The sequence below is a fragment of the Herpailurus yagouaroundi genome, unplaced genomic scaffold, assembly GCF_014898765.1.
Source record: "Herpailurus yagouaroundi ecotype Mexico unplaced genomic scaffold, PumYag 198, whole genome shotgun sequence".
In the NCBI taxonomy this organism is placed as follows: Eukaryota; Metazoa; Chordata; class Mammalia; order Carnivora; family Felidae; genus Herpailurus; species Herpailurus yagouaroundi.
In genome coordinates, this window is record NW_024412429.1 from 20736695 (window position 1) to 20760762 (window position 24068).

At 38.2% G+C, this 24068-nt stretch overlaps 1 protein-coding gene across 7 annotated transcripts in view; it reads right to left on the minus strand.

Moving 5' to 3' along the window:
• The window catches only part of GRM1 (glutamate metabotropic receptor 1), a 434400-nt gene that overhangs the window by 381757 nt on the left and 28575 nt on the right, over positions 1-24068 (minus strand). The window lies entirely within an intron of this gene.

Below are 24068 nucleotides of genomic sequence, written 5' to 3' on the forward strand. Positions count from 1 at the left end.
AAATGGATGCCATGACATCCTTTATCATATCACAAAGTCTAAACAGAGTTATTCGGAGATTTTACGGTATTTAAATTACATATTGCCATGAACCTTGCCAATTATTGCCAATAATCAAGAGTTGTTTTGCGGGGAAACTATAGGCCACCTTTTAAAACGCAAAGAACTTTATGACTTTTCCCTTCAAACCCTGGAATAACATGTTTAGAGTTGAACAAAACGAAACCAGTGAAAATAAGAAATAAAATCAGATCATTTCCCTATCATTAAATTATAAAAGGCATGTGTCATTTTCATTTTATCATATCATAACATAAACATGTAAAGTTTGGGGAGCTGACTTGTAACAGCCCTTTAAGAATTACTTGCTGAGTCACTGATGGGATTTCTTTCATCTTCGGAATCCTGGTTGGTTTTTGTTTGTTTGTTTTGTTTGTTTGTTTAAGATTTAACTTGGCTTTTATAAAAAAGGAGAATCTAAACCTAATCCTTACCCTAAGCTTTTGCTTTTATAAAAAGAGCTTGTGGTAGATAGGTTAATTATAACCTATTTTGAAATAATTTAAATAGTTTAGGATGATTTTAAATAACTTTACTGAGGATCGTGTTTGATTACTTAATTCTTTTTTAAATTATTTTTTAATGTTTATTCTATTTTTTGAGAGAGAGAGACAGACAGAAAGAGAGAGACAGAGAGACAGAGAGAGAGAGAGGGAATGATTAGGGGAGGGGCAGAGAGAGAGGGAGACAGAATCTGAAGCAGGTCCAGGCTCTGAGCCCAAAGCGGGGCTCGAACTCCCGAACCACGAGATCATGGACCTGAGCCAAAAGTCCAACGCTTAACTGAGCCACCCAGGGGCCAAACTTTTACTTTTTTATGTTTGTTTATTTATTCATATGTTCGTTTGTTTGCTTTTGAGGGGGGGAGAGGCAGGGAGAGAGGGAGACAGAGAATCTGAAGCAGGATTCGCATGGGCCAACATAAAGCCCCATGTGGGGCTCCAACTCAAGAACCCCGAGATTATGACCTAAGCTAAAGTCGGACACTTAACCAACTGAGCCACCCAACTGCCCCTTAACTCTTTTTATATTTTACTTTTTTTTTACTTCTTTATTTTATTTTAGTTCCTTTAACTCTTTTCTGCTTGGATAATCATAATAGTTATTTTATTATTCTTTCCTATCACATGCGAATAAATTTTAAACATGCCCAAAATGTATATGTTTGATAATCAACTCTCTAAATTATAATCAAAGTATAACCAGATAGAAATAAAATAGACCTTGGGGCGCCTGGGTGGCTCAGTCCGTTGAGCGTCCGACTTCAGCTCAGGTCATGATCTCACGGTTCATGAGTTCGAGCCCCGTGTCGGGCTCTGTGCTGACAGCTCAGAGCCTGGAGCCTACTTCAGATTCTGTGTCTCCCTCTCTCTCTGCCCCATCCCCACTCATGCTCTGTCTTTCTCTGTCTTAAAAATAAATAAAACATTAAAAATAAATTTAAAAAAATAGACCTTGTTACAACAATAGTGGCTGAAATATGTCTAAAATGACACACATTTAATTTACACACTGCCTACTCCCATGGAAGATTTAAGGCACGTATCATACTGAACATATATGTGAGCAGTAAACACACAACCAACTTTCCAATTCATATTTTACTCTCTGTAAGGAATTTTTTCTCATTGCTGATGAGTAAATATAATTATTTCACTAACATGAGATCCATTAATAAATCAAATTGTTCTCTCCATAAAATGTACTAATGCCAGAATCAAAGGTGTCATGCCAGAAACTTACTAGTTCTCTAGTCCACTTGCCTTTATTAGGCACAATGGGCTTTGTGATAATTAGCAATGTTTCTGGATTCTCCCTGTTTCCGGCAATCATTAATGAGCATTCATCAGACCATATGTAGTTAAATATGAAAGACAAAAATAAAATCACATCCAAACTATAGCTCAGGGAAATCAAATGTTGAATAAAAACATCAACATTTTTCATTAGAAATTTGGAGGACTGAGTGCCAGACAATCATGATTAGCAGTGCAATGCCTCAAAGATCTGAGAGGGTCCCCTATATACCCCACATTTGTAGGAGTCATAGAATCAGACATATTTACTGGTATCTCTCCCTCCTTGTCTATTATTACATATAACCTTCTCTTTAGCGAGTGATTTTATTTTTTTATATGCAATTGATTGTCAAATTGGTTTCCATACAACACCCAGTGCTCATCCCAACAGGTGCCCTCCTCAATGCCCATCCCCCACTTTCCCCTTCCTCCCACCCCCCATCAACCCTCAGTTTATTCTCAGTTTTTAAGAGTCTCTTATGGTTTGGCTCCCTCCCTCTCTAACTGTTTTTTGCATCCCTTCCCTCATGGTCTTCTGTTAAGTCTCTCAGGATCCACATAAGAGTGAAAACATACGCTACCTTTCTCTGTAGACCTCTGTTTAAAAGTCTTCATCAGCAACAGGCATCCCACAGCCCTACCATACGTTAATTCCACTTCAGAATTCTGGTTTGTTTGTTCCCTTTGAATTAGAGGAATCTGACGTCCTGCAACTCCTCTCCATATGCCCTATTCTCAGCCTCTGTATCTACATGGAGCAGGACTAATCCTACTTTCATAGAACAGTACTTGTGATCACGAGGACTGCCGTTCTTGCCTCTTGTCCTTTATGATTCTTACAACCTTTCCCCATGTAGCGTGGACACCAGTTGCTTCTACTTGCCCAACATTTCTTCTGCCTTCTTCTACCTGAACTACCGCTTTCTTAACTTTGGGAAGCTCATTTCATGTGGATCAGGAGCGGAAGACTCTACCTCTTCTCTTGCTCACAAAATGGAAGAGACCATGCCCAGCAGCATAAGTCAATACATGTCCTTTTTTGCTACATAATTTACATACAGTATCTCACTGTTTCTACCACTGTAGGCCAGGCCTGATTTCATTTAATTGTCACTTAATTACCCTGAGGTAAGATGATTATTAGCCCCACTTGACAGATAAGGAAATGAAAGCACAGAGAGGTTAAAGAACTTGTCCAATAATTGGATGAGTCCACATTTGGACCAGAGGCAGCCTGGCTCCAGAAACTCTGCTTTTCACCCCTGTGCAGGGCTGCCTCATTACTTGACTTTAGGACAGTGAGTGAAGTTAGATCTCAATGTGGTTCACAGACAGGCTGAGTAAAAGCCAGCACAGAATCGGTACATTTTCCTCTAAAACCAACCCTGAAAGTTAATAAAGAAGCTAATAATTGAGAAAATTTTGAACACATTGTTTACAGAACTCACACTAAGAAGGTTCTCTTCTGCATTTAAAATAGTAGTTTGGGGGGGGCGCCTAGGTGGCTCAGTCTGTTAAATGTCCAACTTCAGCTCAGGTCATGATCTTAGGGTCGTGAGTTTAAGCCCCATGTCGGGCTCTGTCCTAACAGCTCAGAGCCTGGAGCCTGCTTCCGATTCTGTGTCTCCTTCTCTCTCTACCCCTCCCCTGCTCACACTCTTGTCTCTCTCTCTCTGTCTCTAAAAAATAAATAAACATTAAAAAAATTTCTTTTAAGTTCTGGAGGTGCCTGGGTGGCTCAGTCAGTTTGAGAATCTAACTCTTGATTTTGGTTCAGGTCGTGATCCCAAGGTCCTGGGATCCAGCCCTGCATGAGTTCTGAGCATGTGCTTGCTTAAGATTCTCTCTCCCTCTCTCTCTCTGTCTCTCTCTCTCCTTCTCTCTCTCTGTCTCTGTCTTTCTCTCTCTCTGTCCCTTTGTCCCTCTCCAGATGCTTGTGTTTTCTCTTTCTCTCTCAAATTATAAATAAATAAATAAATAAATAAATAAATAAATAAATAAATATTTGGGGGATTGAAAAAGTATACAGAAGTGGAAGATGCTTTTCCTAGATGACACAGGTTCAAAGAGTGATTTAGCATACTTTTTATATTAAAATAGTTTTAAAATAAAATGTTAAAAAGGTATTAAACAAGATAACAATTCCAGAACTTTAAAACAAACTAACAACTTTGGCAACCATCTTTAATAAGGTAAAACACTGTGCAAACTACCATCCAGTACTTACATATTGATGGCTTTTTAAGTGTAGTTAAGTGCCAAAAAAAAAAAAAAAAAAAAAAACAATCTGCACATACCAGGATCATTGCGCATACATCATTAAAAAGAAAAAAAATAAAGAGGACAGGTCTGACCCCTCTTTTTTTGTTTCCGTGTGTGTGTGTGTGTGTGTGTGTGTGTGTGTGTGTGTATGTGTGTCTGGTGGGGAGAGGAGAGAGAAATTAAAAATTAGTGGATCAAGGAAGTAGAACAGATATTATACACTGAGAATCAAGGAAAGTGCCACATTTTAGCAAAAAATAATTCAAATGAATTTGGACATAAACGTCCTGTGTTTGAATATTTTCTGAAAATGGAGAAAGCTTGAATAGAACATTAGTATAGAATTGCTGAGTTTACATATTTTTTAATGTATTTATTAATCAGAGTTTTAAATGAAATTAATTCATAAAAATGGGCTTAATGAATTAAGATGAAAACCATGCAACAACTTTATAATTCAATCTGACACTAAGGAAAAAATATAACTACAATTCTCATTGTATTAATTAACTGTAATACCATTTTCATAATAATCACACCTTCAGTACAGACAAACATATACACACACATGTGCGCACATGTATATCACACTAAGAACTCTTAAAAATTCCTGGGGAAAACTTGCCAATTGTTAACTATCTGCAGAGTATCCATTTTGAGAATGATCCATTTTGACTTTTATATCCTGGGTTTTTTTTTTTTTTTTTTTTTTTTTGCTTTTGAACCAATATGCTAATCTAGGCAATTGGTATGTTCTTAGAGAACCCAAGCACATTTGCATGTTAGTTTAGGTGAAACTGCAATTGTGCAAATATGAAGCCAAAGAAAAAGCTTTAATCCATGTGAATTCAAAATAATGCAGAAATGGTTTCTAGACTGCTTATATTTCTGGAATATTGCATCTCTTAATTGGCATATATAATCTGTTGACTATTTGAATGTACAATGTATTTAAGTATTATTAACTCCTATCCTATTGATACAGGACCTGAAGTTATTCCAGTGTGGTGTGTATGACTGTCCTTGACCTCAGTGTGCAACATAAGAGGAACAGTAAGGATCCATAACATTGATACATGGAATAATGTATCTTGCAGCCTATAAATAGTGGCCATGCTAAAATAAAAGCTTAAAATATAGCTACAAAAATCATCTGGCTTCATTGTGTATGTGGAACTGAGTAAGTAAAATATGATGAATAGAAAACCAAAAAAAAACAAACAAACAAACAAACAAGATGCAATGATTTTTTTCGATGTAGAAGGAATACTGAGGAAAATAAAAGGAACAAAAAACTCCCTCCCCAAGTCACCACTAAAATGTCCAAGAAAATATCCAAATTAAGAAAAAAAAAAGCTGTAATAAGTTTGGAAACCAATTAACACAAAGAAAATGATCTTCTTTTTGTACATTTCTACAACTCTCAAATGGATGGGACTGGGTTAGGAAGCAATAGAAGGAACAATCTGAGGTCTGTTCGCCTATATCAAAGATTTCTCTCTTCAACCTGAATTCTGACCAGTCTTTTCACAAGTAAAAGGAGAACCTGGTGTTTGTTGAGTGTCTGTTCTGCTGACACTTCGTGCTAGAGGCTTGCCAAGTGGCCTGAAGTCAGCCTGCCCTCCAATCTCAGGCTGTGAGCAGAGGTTGCTGGCAGAGGAGCAGACAATGGAGGCTCTAAGGAAAGTCATTCCCGTAGGTTGCCTTGGCCTGCCAGTCCTGGCCAGACTTCGCCCCACTCAAAGATGGGCAATGGGCAAAACAGCCATCATGGGTCCATAAAAGAAAATTGGTAGCACAGAAAAAAAGTAACGACTCTCTAAAGTCAGGGTAGGGAGTGGGGAGCCTCAAAAATAGTTTTTTTGAGGAAATATAAGGCAATTTCAGAAATTTAGAAATCTACTTGACGTTCATAAAGAGATCTTTAAAATGACATCATTTATTTTTCTTTTCTTTTAAGTTTATTTATTGATTTTTGAGAGACAGAGAGAAAGAGAGAGAGAGAGAGTATGCATGTGTGTGAGCGGAGGAGGGGCAGAGAGAAAGGGAGAGAGAATCCCAAGCTGACAGCGTGGAGCCCGAAGTGGAACTTGAACTCAGAACTCACAAACTGCAAGATCGTGACCTGAGCCAAAAGCAAATAGTCAGAGACTTAACTGACTGAGCTACCCAGGCATCCCTACAATGACATCGTTTCTGTTAAAAATAGAGTAACATATCAAAAAATATCACACTGGAGGGAAAAAAAGAGCAATGGACCCATGAACAGGCAAAGTGGAAAACTGCATTAGTGATGCAGTGGACAAACTTAAATATAAAACTAAAAAAATTAGAAAAGAAAAAAATAAAACACCAAAGTTAAAAGTTATATGCAGGGGGCCCCTAAGTGGCTGACTCTGTTAAGTGTCAGACTCTAGGTTTCTGCTCAGGCCATGATCTCATGGTTAATGGGATTGAGCCCTGCATAGGGTTCTGTGCTGACAGTGAGGAAGGAGCCTGCTTGGGATTCTCTCTCCCTCTCTCTCTGCCCCTCTCCTGCTCTCATTTTGCCTCTCTCTCAAAAAAAAATAAATTAATTTTAAAAAAAGTTATATGCAAAACAAGACATAGAATCGCAAGTTTAAGACAGTGTGGCCATGGAAATGATTACAAATGGAAGAGTAAAAACCAACTAGTGGAAGGCTTGGAAACTGAGAGAATTTACAAGGTTACACACAAAAAGTTGTCCTTTGACAACCTAGATACCTACTCGTAAGTTTTATTGTTGTCTCAAAGATAAAGAAGGCTACAAACTCTAGGCTGGAAGAAAATAAATTCACCTTGAAAGGAAATAAAATTGGTATTTGCAGAGACTTTTCTTTCTCTTGTAACAATATTTACCAAAAGACAATGAGGCAACATCCAGAGGTTTAGGGGACTCTGACATGTGACACCTCAGAAACTATGATACCAAAATACCTTTTCTGCAGAAAAATCACTTCATGATATACACTATGAGATGAAGAAAGAACAAACCACCTCATGGGGAAATGAATGATAAAACATAACTCAAGTAAGCTTTTGAATATTTTAAAGATAATGCTAAATTATTTACAAAAAATATTGAAGACTGGTCAGTATAAATAACTTTTGCAACTAAAGAAAAAAGTCAAATAAAAAATTAATCTTGAAATATAGTAATATAGTTATTTCATTCTGTTTTAGAAATATGAAAACTATTATATAGATATATGCGTAATAAATATACCATATTCACTGCATGAAATATTATATAAATATTAAGTATAGTTTGTAAATAATAAGTCAATGATAAAAACATGCTTAGAGTTTCTCTTTTCCACATTGACTAACATGATCATCATAGTGCTGTGTAGTTATGGGCTGGGCTGCTCATGCTGGCTCATACGATCCAGTCAGGCATTATCTCTTCCCAGCACCATGTTCAGGGACATAAAATCATTACCTTTAAGGCAAATATGGTGGTAGAATTTACACCGCAGAAATCAGCAAAAGCTACAAATCAGGGCTTTTGTGCACTTTTCTGGGGATCCACACACTACTGGATGTATTTGGGGAAAAAGAAAAACAAAACAGACCAGAAACATCCTGAATACTTAAAATGAAGGAAAATCTACTATATCCAGTATTTGAATATCATGCCACCATTTTAGATCGTAGATATTGAAACTAGGTTGACACACAGTAAACTGCTGATTATGTAAGATTAAGTGGACAGAAGTGACAATGTATTCTCTAAATAATTCTGTAGGTGCCATTACAATCACTCAAGTTCTTCAATTAATGTGGAAAAACTGGAAGAAGTCCAAAGAGAAGGAAAGAGAGCAGAGATTAAACATATAACTCTTTTTAAAGAGTAAAGCCAAAGGATTGTTTTTAAGGTCCTTCAAGGACCAGAGAAATTCTTTTTTCTCGGAGATTCCAAGTTTGATTCCATTCATCCAGTGATACAAATTAATTATACTACTGAAACATGAGAGATGGTTTTAAGTGAAGGGAAGCAGAGGTGTAAGTGGGGTGCCAGTTCCAAATCCTAAAGAATTACAGCTGCAGTGGGCAAAACGAGCTGCTTTATTCACTTTGTACCTCCATTCTTCACGCGTGAATGCAGTAAGTGATTGATTAGCATGTTATCTCACAGACCGGGCCACACTTTATGTTTTGTAAAGTACTTTCACATCTAATTGCTTTCTTGTGATCCTCACACCTCTATGAAATGCAAATATAGTCAACAGGGTTTTTATCGGTGAAGAAACGGAAATTCAGAAAGGTACACAATTTTCAAGGTCACCGGGCTAGTTATCAGCAAAGACAGAGGTGCTTTATGTTATGCCTACATTGTTTCACTGAAGTGGGAATTGTTCTCAGTTGACCAGGGAAGATGTGTATGGATACATTTATTGTATTTAAAGCACCTAAAGTTCCACGTGGAAAAGCGGCTACAAAGGCAATGTATTATTCTTAGATCTGGCTCCAAGGAATTGGATAATACAATTGTGACAGAATGGGGAAAAAAAAAAAAAAAAAAAAAACCTTGTCATTTTATGTCATTGTGTATCTTCCCTTAGAACTTGGATTTGCACATTTAAGATACTGGTTACAATGATGTTTCCAAATTCATGAACTATGATCTGGTTATGACAAAAAGGAAAGTATTTACTAGGATACCACAAGCAAGTCTTGCCTCACTAGGAGAAACAGACAAGTAAATGTGACAAGGACACTGTGTTTTCAAGAACTGCATCTGTTCGCAGTTCTTCTGGTGAGAGCTTATTAATATGTTTACTATAGCAGGAGATAGCCAAGTTCTGCAACTCTGTTAACAATTTGCTTAGACTCGGAGACAAGTTGACAGTATTTTCGCTGGTCAGTTTCAACAAATGTTCATAAACAACTCTCAAAGAGGCCAATAATAGGCAGATTTCAAATATTTGGGGAAATTGCGTAAATCACAGTGAAAATGAGAATGGTAGTGGATGTGAAGATCAGCTCTTCCTCCTTACGAAAGCGTAGACCTTTTAAGACTTGAAAAGACACTAAATTCCACATCATTTGGCCCAAATCTATAATTTTAAAAATGAGACTGACTTGCCCAAGGCCCCATATCTAGCTCTCGCTGAATTAGAACCCAAGGTATCTGGTCCTGAAGGATGTGCCCCTCGTTCACCACCTGATTATTGAGAGCAGCGGAGAGCAGTGGTCACAAACTGGCAACCAGCTAGGCTTTGTTTGGTCTACACAGTGTTTTAAAAAACACTTTTTTTTTTTAATTTTTCTTGAAATAAGAGAGGCCCACATTCTCCCACAGCTGCAGTTGGCTAAAGATGGGGTTGCCCCTGCTCTCCTGTCCCCTCAGGTTCCCATAAGGTGAGCCTCACCTTTCTATCCTCAGCTCTCTGTCCCCTGTAGACATTAGGGTTTGTGGTCCCTGCTGCTGTGCAAGACACTTTTTTAAAATAAATAAATAAATAAATAAATAGTAACTAATTTTATAGAAGACATCACATTCCAAATGTATCAATTTATCCAATATGTCTCAAAGATGAGACACAGGAATTCTAATCTGACACTAATGTTTATACACATGAAAGCTAGCTGGGGTGTGGGGGGAGTGGGCAATGGACGAATTAATAGCAACCTATTGTTTGAAAATTTTCAGTGAGACTGAATTCATATAAACAGTAAATATGTTAATAACTAATGAATCTGTGGGAAGGTTTTTCCCACTGATTAATCTAACTTCTTCCCTTCAAATCAATTTAATGATTGAATTCAAATGTTTTGCCTTTTTTACTTAATGAACTTGTGTCTATAAATAAAAATCATAAAAATTCACTAAACAGGGTAAGCGGGCATTTGTTTCACCACTGGCAATCCTGCTTCCATTTCCCCCAAGTGATTTCACTACAATTTTGTTCCCATCTTTGTTGACAATCGTTTTTATTTCCTTTTTTCTACCAATGCAAAACCAAAGATTACCTGTTTTTACAGCCGCTAAGGGAAATCATGTATTGCTCTAGGTGCTGCCTACACACTGTCAGAAAATAAGCATCAAACCCTTAAATTCTGTTCCCACAAACATAAACACATACCACCCCATGATAGACCACTGGGTTTGTACTGAGAGTTTCAATGCAAATGTCGGTGTGTAGAAAAGAAGGGATAAGCAAGTTAATATGGTAGGGGCTGGGAATCATGATTTTGGAGCAACTCCAATTTTGAGTGAAATGAGTTCTCTTTCCCAGAGATAATAAAAATTTCAAAAATGAAAACAGAAGCACAATTTTCTAAAATTTTTTTTTAAAAAATCAGTGTTCTCAGTTCATTCTAACACATTTAAATTGTTAAAATCTGTAATGCTGAGGCACCTACGTGGCTCAGTCAATTGAGTGTATGACTCCTGATTTCAGCTTAGGTCATGATCTCACGGTTTGTGGGATAGAGTCCATCATCAGGCTCAGTGCTGTCAGTGCAGAGGCTGCTTGAGATTCTCTCTCTCCCTCTCTCTCTGCCCCTCCCCACTCACGCATGCTCTCTCTCTCTCTCTTAAAACAAATAAACATTTTTTAAAAATCTATAATGCTGATCTCAACACGAACGTTAGCAGCCTGCCCACAAACTTCCTTCTGTGCCAGTTATGTGCAAGGTATGATGCTAGAACCAAGAAAGTAATCTCAGTCTCCCTACTCCTTTTTATTAAATCTCAGCCTCTTCAAAATAGCCAGCATAATCATACAGTTATTTATATATATACCCATTTGACATGTTTTTAAAAAAACAGCTGATATGTGCCAGGCACTATACTGGTCTCCAGGAATGCACCATAAATAAGATAGTCAGGCTCCTATCTATATTGGAAACAGCCCAGACCCAAGGCGAGTAAGTCTGTTCCTCCCCATCCCAATGTAACCTGTGCTCAGTTCTCCCTACTCACCCACCCACCACAATCACCCTTGCCCTGTCCTTTGCCTTCCACACTAACCCACACATCTTCCTTGCCTTAGCAGACAAGGGAGACAGCTGTTGGTGACACCAAAAATGACCCAGACCCCTCTCTCCTTCAACTCCCCAGTTCCAGTAAGCCTCTGAGGGGAAAAAAAAAATATTCACATATTCCCTGTCAGGTAGTTGAATCCTTGCCCTACTTGCTATGAAACATTTACTGTAGATCATTAAAAAACAAATACAAAAACAAATACGGCACCCCAGTATACACTGAATTTCCTAGTGCTTCTTTGAGTCTCGTGACTGTCTCAGGAATCTTTCTTTGCCTCTTTCCTTCCCATAAATATGAGAAATGAATTTCTATAACTTGTGACATGAAACATCTCAGACCCAATATTCTTTACAGATACCTTAAGATAAAATATGAGGCATAGAAACTGAAAACTGGCTAGTGTTTGCTATAGATATTTTACCTCCATAAAAAATTATATGTTATGCGATTATTACACCTATAATATAATTAAGTCTATTATATTACTGCTCAATCTGAAAATATGGGATGCACAAAATATGGTGCTTCCTTCTCGTTTCTTCCTCTAATTACCCATAAAATATAAATAATGAAAGAGTACTTTGGGTACTTATAATCTGGTAGATAATTCCACAGTAGTAAAGTAAAAAGCTTAAGCAACTAAAAAGCTGCTACTTTCATTTAACAATAAATCAGAACAAATTAGGCATCCCTATGCACTTTATAAGGTACAAGACATTTTGCCAGCAGCCAGACAAATCATGATGATTTAAAATTCAAGGGAATCCTAGGATTCTTTGACTTATTTCCTTCTATTTAAGCAGGATTTAAAGAGTCTATATTAAGAAGCATGTCTTACTCATTTTTATATCCCTCACACTCAATAACTTGAAGTTAATCAAATGTCAGAGGCAAGTCTTTAGTTTATTGAGATTTAACTCAACGACTGATACTGTGCAGCTAAGCAAAAAACAGAACAGTTTTTTTGAAAGTCCTATAAATGTGACTCTCCATACATTATGTGGAACCTCCTCATCTCTACAGTTACGGGCATTCATGTGTTAAAAATATAGTATACCCAGTGGTCCCCAAATCTGGCTGTGCAACAGAATTACATGGGGGAGAGGGATGGTAACAATGTAAGTCCCTGACACCATCCGCAGCATGTAGCAACATCCCCAGGTGGTTCTAATCACACATATTTTGGGATCACTGGCGGGGACAAAAGAGCTCCGGACTGAGAGCTTGGATCTGATGTCTCCTGTGCCACAGAGGAATCACTTGAACACCACTCTGTGTCAGTTCTTTGTTCATCCTACAAGCATTCATGGAAAACAAACTATTATCCTCTCTGGATTTCAACTTCCTCATCCCTGAAATTAGGCCATTGGTGATCTGAAATCCCTTTTACTAAAGAATAATTCTAATTCTACCCTATGATCTACATTATAATTATTCCACCTACACCTGTCTTATATAGCCTTATAAAAAGTACTTGTCTATCTCTTTTAAAGCCTATGTTAAATTAAATTCAGAAAATATATATCGAGGGGTACCTGGGTGGCTCAGTTGGTTGAGCATCCAACTCTTGGTTTTGGCTCAGGTCATGATCTCACGGTTTGTGAGTTTGAGCCCCACATCAGGCTCTGTGCTAACAGTGTGGAGCCTGCTTGGAATTCTCTCTCTCTCCCTCCATCCCTCCCCGGCTCGTGTTCTCTCTCTCTCTCTCAAAATAAATAAGCTTTTTTAAAAATTTAGAAAAAAAGAAAATATATCTTGAAAAGCATATTATAACCAAGTATAGCACAAGATCCAAGTGCTGGACACATGTTGGGAAAAACCTGAATCTTGCTTCTTACACTCAATAAATATTTTTTAGCAAATGAATGAAAGACCAAAAGGACAAATAGAAATTGCTTAACTCTTTTGAGCCTCATTTCTTCAACTGCTATACACCAAAAATCATTTTTTAAATAAGGAATGTGGAAAAAGAATCTTGAGGTTAACTATGAATGATTGAGAACTATGTTGAATTGAATCTTACTAAATCCAGGAGAAGCAGTACCAGAGTGAGTTAGCAACATCTGCACATATAGTTGTTACTCTTGCTACAAACATATATTCAAAACAGGCACCTGGGTGACTCAGTTGGTTGAGCATCTGACTCTCAATTTCAGCTCAGGTCATAATCTGATGGTCGTGAGATCGAGCTTCATCTTGGGCTCCACACTGAGTGTGGAGCCTGCTTAAGATTCTCTCTCCCTCCCTCTGCCCCTCTCCCCCCACTCACAGACTTCCTCGCTCTCTCTCTCACAAAAAATCAAAAAATCAAAAATAGAACAAACAGATATTCAAAAATATCTATTGTAAGCCCTTTGGGTGCCAGGCACTGGTTTAGGCTTTGGAAATACAGCAGTGTCTTGTCAGTAGGTGAGACTCATAATAACTATGTAAGCAATTGCATAAATTAAATAATTACTGATGGTTGTAAATGGCATAAAGTAAATAAAATAAAACTATAGGATAGAAAGTGAGAGAAGAAGAGTGGTAAGTTAGAGGGAGAAGGCCTTCCTGAGGAAATGACATTTGAACTGAGTAAGTCCTGGGTGAAAAGAAGTGGCCAGCCACTAAAAGATTGGAGGGAAATAGATCCTAGCCAAAGGAAAGTCCTAACCCCAATGCGTCGATGAAGGGGCATCCTTTTGTCATGTGCTCAAGGATGGCAAGCAGACCCAGGGCTACAGAGTGAGTATTGGAGGAATGATGGAACAGGTGATACCAGATAATACCAAAACAGGCTCACCCTCTATATTTCCAGAGCCAGACCCATTCTCTGCCATTTTCTCTTTCTGCCTCCAGACACTTCATCCCTTGGAAAGGCCTTGCACACATGGGTACGAACACCAGTGTCTGCTTTCCAGACTTCATCAGAATCTCTGCAGAGGAGGTCAGGCATCTATAGGTTTTAAAGCTGCCCCAGTGAGTCCAATGTGCAGCCGGAAACAAGAACCAGTAAAAAGTAAAGTCTTAATATATAAACTTTGGGGGATGAATTTATGGTCCAGAAAAAAAAATAAATAAGGAAGGGCAATGTAATAAAGTAAATAAAATGTTTTAGGAAGTTTGGGTACAGAAAATGCCCACAAATCTCTTAACTCCTTCCCTAAGACAAATAAAGAGTATCTTTGCCTCACAGCCTCACTAGTCTGAGACAATTCCTACTTTATGCAAGGTCAGTGTATTTCAACTAATATATGCAATCTATGAACAAGAAGTTGTCATAGATGCTACATGAATCACACACACACACACACACACACACACACACACACTCACACACACGCAACCAAAAAAGGGATCCTAACCCCAAGAAGGTTATAACCACACAAATATCTACTTTCAGATGATCTTACTGATGTGACTTAAAACCTCCACCTTGTGTAGCCCTATTTCCTTCTTAGTCTCATCCATTTCAGATTCCAAAGTTATAAAGGGTGGAAGCAATTATTATATATAAACCAAGATTACATAAGGGTACTTAGGAAATGATAGTGATAATGATTAAACATGGTCATCAAAGACTTTCAGGAAACAGTGCTATACCTATGTTCATAGCTAGAACCAAATAAATGCGATGAAATAAGAATAACGTCTGATGTCCTCCCACTGGCCTATGAGGGATCAGGTCTCTCCTCTTGGCCACTCTGCCACGCCCACCCTATGCTTCTCTGGTAACTCTGAGATAATCACTGAAAAATAGCTTTAAGTGCTATTCTTTCCTGTTAAATTACTACCTTTTAACAGGAGCTTATTAAAAACTGAAAATTCCTCCAATGAAAAGTAGTATATGAGGCATCCTTTTCTCCCCTCTATCAATAAATTCTATGCTAGTTCTGGAAGGTATCCTACTTACAAAGTCTTTCCTAACAGAAACCAATCAAAGTAGAATATGCCATATCACATGACCTATTTAGCTTTTGTGTATGTATGTGTATACGTGTGTGTGTGTGTGTGTGTGTGTGTGTTTTACTGAGTTCTTATGATATTCCAGTCATTATCTTGTTTAATGCCATGAGAAGTAAGTATAAGTACAATCCCTAGATTACATAGTTGAGAAGCGAGACTAAGAGAAGTTAAGTGACTAGCCTAAAGTCACAGAACTCAAATATGACAGAGATGGGATAAGAAACCAGGGCTGTCTTACTCCAGAAACCTCCCTCTTAACCACTAATCTTCCTCCTTGATACCCACAATTCCTATTGTGCATCTGCCTGAACAACTAACAACAAATGGAGGAGCCAAAATTCAAAAGGCTGAGAGCCCCAATAGTGAGCCAAAGCCATTGATAGACCACTCCCAGAAAGGGATGATCATACTGCTGTTAACAAAGCCATAGACTCTCTGAACCCCTACTCAAGGAATCACAGCTTCTCAGGCCTTTGGACTCATTCAGTCCAACCCCACCTAACACCTGCATTCTTCCTACAACAAACCAAGAGTCTCAGAAACATATGCCCATAACACTAGGAACCAAACAGGAGAGTCTGGCTTCCACATGAACTAACACTCCTGGAAAATCACTTGGCAGTATTTGTACATTGTGCTTTTTGAGAATGAGTTAGTTTAGATCACTGCTAAATTAGAAAATGGAATAGATTCCCCAAGCACTAAAGCCCTAGAAATTTCCAGAGAGAGGAGAAAGACTTCTTCCCCTTTGCACACTGGGGGAAAAAAAACTTCGTTTCTAGAAATATAGGTGTTTGTTTGTTTTAATTATTGTACTTTCCTAGACACAGAAAAAGGAAGGCATGGCTTTTTATCATCATTTCCAGGGATACTAAATTTCAAGTTTTTTTTTTAAAGAAATGTCAGGTATGCTTTAGAACAAATCAATACGTAGCCATCTTATGTGATAAAATGCTAACACTGGTTATTTCCTGGAGTTGGAATTATGGATAATTGTCATTGGCTTGATAACACTGTTCTGTATTTCTCAGTTTTCATGGAAAGCATATATTTAATTTTTTTAAAAGCCACACAGAATAATCTGAAAAGATTCATGTTAAAAGATTAATAGTGATAAATCTTTACACTTTGTTTCAGCGGGCATAGGAAATGCCATCTTCACACTCTCACAACATCTCCCTCTGTCTGTCCTTCTACAGTCAAACAGGAGCGAGCCTTGGAGTGGACACACATGTCTGCATTTGAAGAGAACTGATAAAGAAGACCCAGGATACATTTATTTTATTCTTTCCTGAAGTAGTGATAGGCTGAGCTATGTGGTCCTCCCAATTGACTAGGGCAGGTGTGCTGGATATAATCTAGTTCAAGGACCTGATTTTTTTAAGACACTGTCTGGTTTATGGTTATAGAGTCTTTGCCTTTATTTACATTTCCCTTACTCATTTAAATAGGCATTCAAATGCTGACAATATCCAGACCAAAAGCCCTAATAGTGTAGACAAAAAGCCACAGTGTAGCACCTCTTTATACAAATTATATAGCAGTCAGCCACCTGGGCTTTGGAATAAGACTGACCCTGTGTCTGACAATTTTTACCTGTGTGACTCAGGAAAACATTTTTCATCTTTCAGAATAATAATGTACTTTCTTCATAGGGTTATTGGGAGGACCAAATGAAGTAATGTACATAAAACACTCAGCACAGTACACGGCACACAATAAATGCTCAATCAATGGTGTTGGTATCATTACTATTTTTCAATAATAATAATAGACACCTAAATTATATTAACATTTATGAAAATAATGTGGTGGGTCAGATGGGGGGGCGGAAAGATTAAAAGCTAAGCAACTAATAGCCCATAAACATATGAGCATCAGTTGCACCATAAAGATTAGTTTTTTTTCAGCACATTCAAAAAGTACCTGAACCTAGCCCAGGTTCCAGAATATAGTAACCTGAGAACAACTGCAATTCACTTCCTATGCCTGCTGTAACAAAGTGCAAACCACATGTCTTAAACAACAGAAATTTGTTGTCTTACAGTTTCGGAGACCAGAAGTTCAAGATCAAGATGGCAGCAGGAGTGGTTCCTGGTGAGGACCGGGAGAAACAATCTGTTCCAGGCATCTCTGCTAGTTTCCGGTAGTTTGCTGACACTCTTGGGTATTTCTTGTCTTATAGGTACTCCATTCAGCCTCTACCTTCGTCTTCACATGGTATTTTCCCTGTTTGCCTGTCTCTCTCTATGCCAGATTTCCCGCTTTCATAAGGAAGGACATCAGTCATATTGCGTTAGTGCCCATCTTAATGATCTCATTTTAACGTGGTTACCTCTATAATGACCCTGTTGCCAGTTGAAGTCACATCCTGAGAAATTAGGCATTAAGATGCAAACTTTTTGGGGAGGCCACAATTCAACCCCGAACAAGAACAGATGGTAAAAATGAGAATTACATTTGAAAAAATTTTGGAAAGTATTTATTTTAATATGTTTTTTTTTTTCTTGAGCAATTCAAAATACAAAAGAAAACACATTGTAAACTCTACAGTCCAACACCTGTGCCAAGATGGGATTATTATGGCAGGCAGAACTTGTATCTCTATAAACATAGAGCATAGTTGGTTTTTAAATATTTCTTTCTTAGAAAAATAGGAAGCCAAAAGATTCTAGTATTATGGCCAGCACAAATGCCTATTAGATTACCTTTTAACAGAACCACTATTTGATTGTTCATTCAACATGTGTTAATCAAGCACTTATTTTGTGCTTAACCTCATTCCAGACCTTACAAAGGATGAAATCTAAAGTAAGGTACGTGCTGTAAGGAGTTTTTTTTGCCAGCATGTGAAGATATAAATTATTTTCTTTATTATAGTCCTTAAGAGTTGATGGGACGTGGTCCCTAATGAATCTAGAATGTGTGTTCTCTAAGGCTGATTTCCAGGAATGTCATTACAGAGTGAAATAAAGTGTGATCTTGCAATATCACCAAGAGTGGCATCACAGCTAGGTGTTGAGTGGAAATATGCCTATCACATGCCATTTTTCACATGTGAGACAATTTACATTTTCACTCAACTGCTGTCCCCAAGGTTACAACTCTTCTTCCAGATTAAGGTTTGACCCCCATGAGTATGGGCAATAACCCTCAGTTCAATGAGTACAAGAATGAATTCACCCCAATAAATACCATGGAGAAATATGCTGCAAAAGGCACAGAACACAACCTCCCCATATGCAGAAGTGAATCAAAGTTACCCGTGCACGATGCCAGAGGGGATGGCAGCTTGGGGTGACAGGTGGCACGCCTCTCCGCCAAGTAGAAGGCGTTGCTCCTGGCAGTTTTTTTTTTAAGTGAGGCATGCGACCTAAGTAGTGGCATTTCACAGCTGAGAAACCAGCTTGTAATATGCCTTTTGCTTCACTGAGAGGCGGGCCACATGTCCACATAGACTCCAAGTCTAGCTGCAAAACATTGCAATACATTCGCCTATATTCTTCTTACCACCAAATATTTATATTGCTATGGGAATGTAAATGGGCTGTATGATTAATGACATTTTTCCAGACAAACAAAGAAGATGGCTTCCCTGCAAAGGTGTCACTTTCTAGCACTAATGTTACAAGGAAGAAAAAAGGACCAGAAAATGAGTGGGCGGGAAGAGTTAAAAATAAGTACCTATTTATCGGTCTTCAGTAGAAATTTACAAAAGAGAGTCCACTTTGTTTTGACTAAATTAGCAGATGGAAGACAAGTTCAAACTCTGACGTTCTCAGCACTCTGACATCTGGGTCTACTTTTCCAATAAATTCTTTCTCAACTCCCTTTTAGGCAAGTTCTGCCTCAGACAAATTAACCATTTCACCATTCCCTGTGTATCTGTTAGCATTTTATTCAGAGCCCTTATTTATACGACTTCCTTCATGGGAAATTCCTTTTCCATCTAGCTCTTCCCTTGCATGACTAGCTAACATCTAAGACCAGACTCTAATGCTACTTATTCCAAAATACCTGACTAATGTCCCCCATCTAGAAGTAATGTCCTCCTCTCTTGAACCTCCACACCCTCTCTTGATCCACATCCAACCATACACGTAGGTGGCAAAAATTATTTCTTTATCTTTCCTTCTGGACTATAAGCAATGGTAGGAACTACAGAGTATCCATAAAGTCTGGAGGATGCATAGATAATATTATTTCATCACATAATCATACACACACACACACACACACACACACACACACGCTGCTATAAATATAACATCAGTATCATTTCTGATGGCTATTTGCCTATGTTAGCACCCTTGATGGACATCTGCAGTCTGGATTCATTCTTGATATCTGATGCCCAGCATACTGCTGGGTGATTAGTGGGACCTGCATTTGTCAAATAAATGAATTAACTGGTTGACTCATTGATAAGAAACTAAGGCTTGCCCTTCAAGCCCACATAGAATAAGGGCGGAGGAAAATCAGAGACTAGAAAGAGAATATGAAGAGATAAAGGCAAATGATTTGGAGATGCTTCAGGGTTTATAGAGAACAAAAGCCAAACTACAAGGAAAAGTCTTCTTATTGTAATGAGCTGTGTGTAACCTCAGGTAAGTCACCTAACCTCATTTTTTTTCCCTAAATCAAGGACTTAGATAAATATTTCCTCCAACACAAAAACTATCATTCTAAATAAATACTAAATAGAAGTGACTGCTTATAATGTTTGGGGAAAAGCAGAGGTCGGGAGGCAGTTATTAATAATTAAAATGAGAATATAATAATATAAGCTATAATACAATATACTGCAACTAGCTATATTTATGTAAAACTTTACAGTTTCAGGGCACCTGGGTGGTTCAGTTGGTTAAGCATCTGACTTCAGCTCAGATCATGATCTCACAGCTTGTGAGTTTGAGCCCACGTTGCGCTCTGTGCTAACAGCTCAGGGCCTGGAAGCCTGCTTCGGATTCTCTCTCTCTCTCTGCCGCTCTCCCACTTGTTCTCTCTCTGTGTCTCAAAAATAAATAAATAAACATTAAAAAAAAGCTTTACGGTTTCAACAGCACCTCCATAATTGTTCATTTGGTCCTCACAGGAGGCTGGGAGGAAAGTATGACAGACCCTTTACAGATGAGAAGACAGGCTTTAAGTGGCCTGGTGACGTGTCCAGAGTCACAAGGAATAGCTGATGGGGAATAAGACAAACCCAGTTCGTCCCACTCAGTACACTTCCCAACACTTCCCACTGGATGTTGGGCACTAAAGTCTAAGGAGACTATTGTTATGCAACATCAATATTCATAAAAAGAAGGGGCGCCTGGGTGGTGCAGTGGGTTAAGCATCGGACTCTTTTGATCTCGGCTCAGGTCATCATTGAGCTCAGATCATCGAGCTCTGCACTGATGGTGTGGAGCCTGCTTGGGATTCTGTCTCTCTCTCTCTGTCCCTCCCCTGCTTGCTGTCATTCTCTCTAAAAATAAATAAAAATAAACTAAAAAAAATCATAAAAAGGAAGAAAATGAAAAAATATAACCACTTGAGAGTTTTCATTGACAGTAAGTGTAGTCGTTCTTCCTCAATTATTAGAAAGGTAAAGGTAAAGAAGAATATTAATTAAGAAGAGTTTGCCCACAAAATATGCAATTAATTGGATGTTTCCTTTTCGTTAGTCCACCAGTGTAAGAAAAAAGCAAATAAAAAAATTATAAAGAATTTAGCAAAAAAGAAACCAACAAACAAACATTTCCAAGGTTTTTGGTTCTCAAATTTGAATAATTAGTCTACTATCTTGTTTCATTTACATTTATGGTGCTAGCAATGAAAATTAATGCAAAATACTGCAAGCTCTTAAATCATCAAACCCTTTACTAAGGCAGGAAGAGGGATTGGAACAAAAGCCCTCTGTACATAATTCAATTAAACTAATATTTATTGAATGTCTACTGTGTGCAAGGCACTGTTTCGATTGCTGGGGATACGTCAGTGAACAAAACAGAACTAAGATTCCCATTAACCGCAATACCACATTTGGCAAGTAATGTAAGAAATGAATAGATAAATGTTTTTGGTGTAATTTTTTAAACATGCACATTTTAAAACCAATTTTTTGCCTATTTCAGGAGCATAGAACATTGCCTTGAGACATGTGTAAACGACTCTGAAGGAAATAATTCATAAGTGTGTGAGAAGGCATATGCAGTGTACTATCACAAGAAAGACACTATCAGAAGGAGCTTCCCGAATTTCTACCCAAACTGTGGCCCACGGACCACCTGAGAGCCTAGAAGAAATGCAGACTCTCAGGTCCATCCCAGGGCTGGAATCTGCAACCTATCGAGTTCCCAGGTGATTTTGTACACGTATGAAGGTTGAGATGCACTAGTCTAGTACATCTCTTTGCACCTAAGACAGCCTAAAAATAAACTGCTGAAAGGGAGAACATAAGCACTTCAAAAATTAATCACTCGCTCCATAATTTTTTTTCATTTTCAAGCAGTTGTTTCTTTTCAAGTAAAATTTTACTTTTAAAATGACAGATCGGGGCACCTGGGTGGCTCAGTCGGTTGAGCCTCCGACTTCGACTCAGGTCACGATCTCACGGTGGGTGAGTTCGAGCCCCGCATCGGGCTCTGGGCTGATGGCTCCGAGCCTGGAGCCTGCTTCTGATTCTGTGTCTCCCTCTCTTTCTGCCCCTCCCCCGTTCATGCTCTGTCTCTCTCTGTCTCAAAAATAAATAAACGTTAAAAAATATATATATTATTAAAATGACAGATCAAGGAGATTACATACTAACCTTTCCTTCGGTGTGTGTCAACATTGAAAAAAATGAAATTTGCCTTTTCACTGTTCAAATCTGGCATTTCAAGCCAAAAACAAGGGGTAAGTTGTCTATCACATGTACCAGTGCACAAGGGTCTCTTTCTAGGCTCTGTGATTTCACAACCATCGTGACTAACAGAAGTAGGAGACAGAGGGTGTCTTTCAGGTGCTTAGTTTGCCAAGCAATTATGATCTGGAAGACATATGATAAAAACATTAGGAAAAGCTAGGAAGCGGGTGGAAGGCAAGCTCTCTCTCCATTTGTCACGAAACAGTCACTCGAAAATGGATTTATTTTTCCCTAAAGATAAAAAAGGGAGAACAGGGAAGGAGGCTGTTGGAAATTCACAGAGACACAGCAGCCCTGCTCAGTGTTGACCATGGTAAAGAGAATGTTTCACCCACACATATACCCTGCCAACATTGGGCAAAACATCCCAGCATAGCCACATAGCAGACTCTAGAATGTACTAAAGAAGGAAAAGACAGCCATGGCAGAGCTTCTATGAGCCACGGAAGGCCTTTTTCACTAATCTAAAGGAGTATGATTCTCCTCTGGTATATGATCAAAGCTCAAAGACTCTTCTACCATACTAAATACAAAGGAAATTTTTCTTCCATATTCAACTGTGAGTGTAACATAAACTCCTCCTCTTCCACAGTTTTAAAAAACCTCTCAGCCTGTCATTACCCTGTGCTTCATAACATAGAGAAACTTCAGCAGGGATCTATACCTACAGTAGGGTCACTTCCATTTACCTATACATTAATGTCCTCACTCTTCTTAAACTGGATTTGAGGCACTTTATAATTATATAAAGTATTAAATAATGCTGTTGAAGATGAAGAAGCTAATATCTATGCATGTACACTAAACATTTTTTTTGTAATCAAGCATCAAATTTACCTTTGAGATTCCTGGTAGGAAAAGAGAAGAATGGAAAACACAATTCTCTCATTACCAGTTAAGTTGAAACATGTCAGTTCTTCAAGAGAGATAAATGATTTCATGATAGTAAAGTCTACAAAGATTGTTAAAAATGGACTTTATAAAAGGGATATTGAACAACATACTAAGAAATATTTTCTACAAATCTTTGAAAATTATAAGGCATTATTTACATTTCCAATGCTCGTTCTGACTTTTAAGAAATAAACAGAGACAGTATTAAAACACTACCTAGAAAAAGCAGTTCTTCAAGGAGAGCAAACAAAGTCAGGGATGTAGTTTTCTGAAAAGTTAATTTCATCTGGCCTTGTGACAGGAGCTGGACAAAGGATAATCCGTGGCTATAATCTTTGGCAAGCACCTGGTAGCCTATGTAATTAACTAAAAGAATATTCTAGTGCTTTGGACATTGGGCCAGCAGGTGGCCAAGTTAATGAGGTGCTGAGAAAGATGGGACTCCTCACATGAATCTTGGGACTGTACACTTCTGAATGGAGAGAATATCAAAACAGTAGGCAATCACACTGCTAGAAATACATGGTTTCCTATCTCTGGTGGGTCCTTTAAGTATTTGTCCTGTTTGTTTTTGAACTTCTCCATTTCCCTTTCCTTCTCCCTCACTGAATAGTTGAGAAAACAGAGGATACCAAATATTATTTCTCTTCTCCTCTTTCCCAAACTTAATTGTATCACCACCCAGAAGAAAGACTTTTCCTATTCAGTGTGGCCCAGCCACAATTCCTTCTTGCCTCCTCAGAAACTCTGCTTCAGTTATCCTCCAATTCTCCTTTTCTACCACTGTTTTCCATCAATTTTTAAAACTGCTTCACACTTTCTCATCCTAGAAAATGTTTTCACTTAGAAGTACATCTCGGTCTAGCTACCGTCCTCTCTCTCACCTTCCCTTCTCAGTCTCCAGAAACAATGCAACATACTTGCAGCCTCCACTTCCTCCTGGCCTCTGCCCTTCTAATGGGTTTAGAAATGAAGAGATGAATAAGTCATGGGAATAAAAAGTACAGCACAGCCAATACAGTCAATGGTACTGTAATAGTGTTGTATGGTGACAGATGGCAACTACCCTTGAGGTGAGCAAGCACAGCATAACACAGATTTGTCAAATCATCATGCTGTACACCTGAAGCTAATGTAACATTGTGTATCCACTATACTCAGATAAAAAAAATTAAAAGAAAAAGTAAATAATTAACCTGAAAAG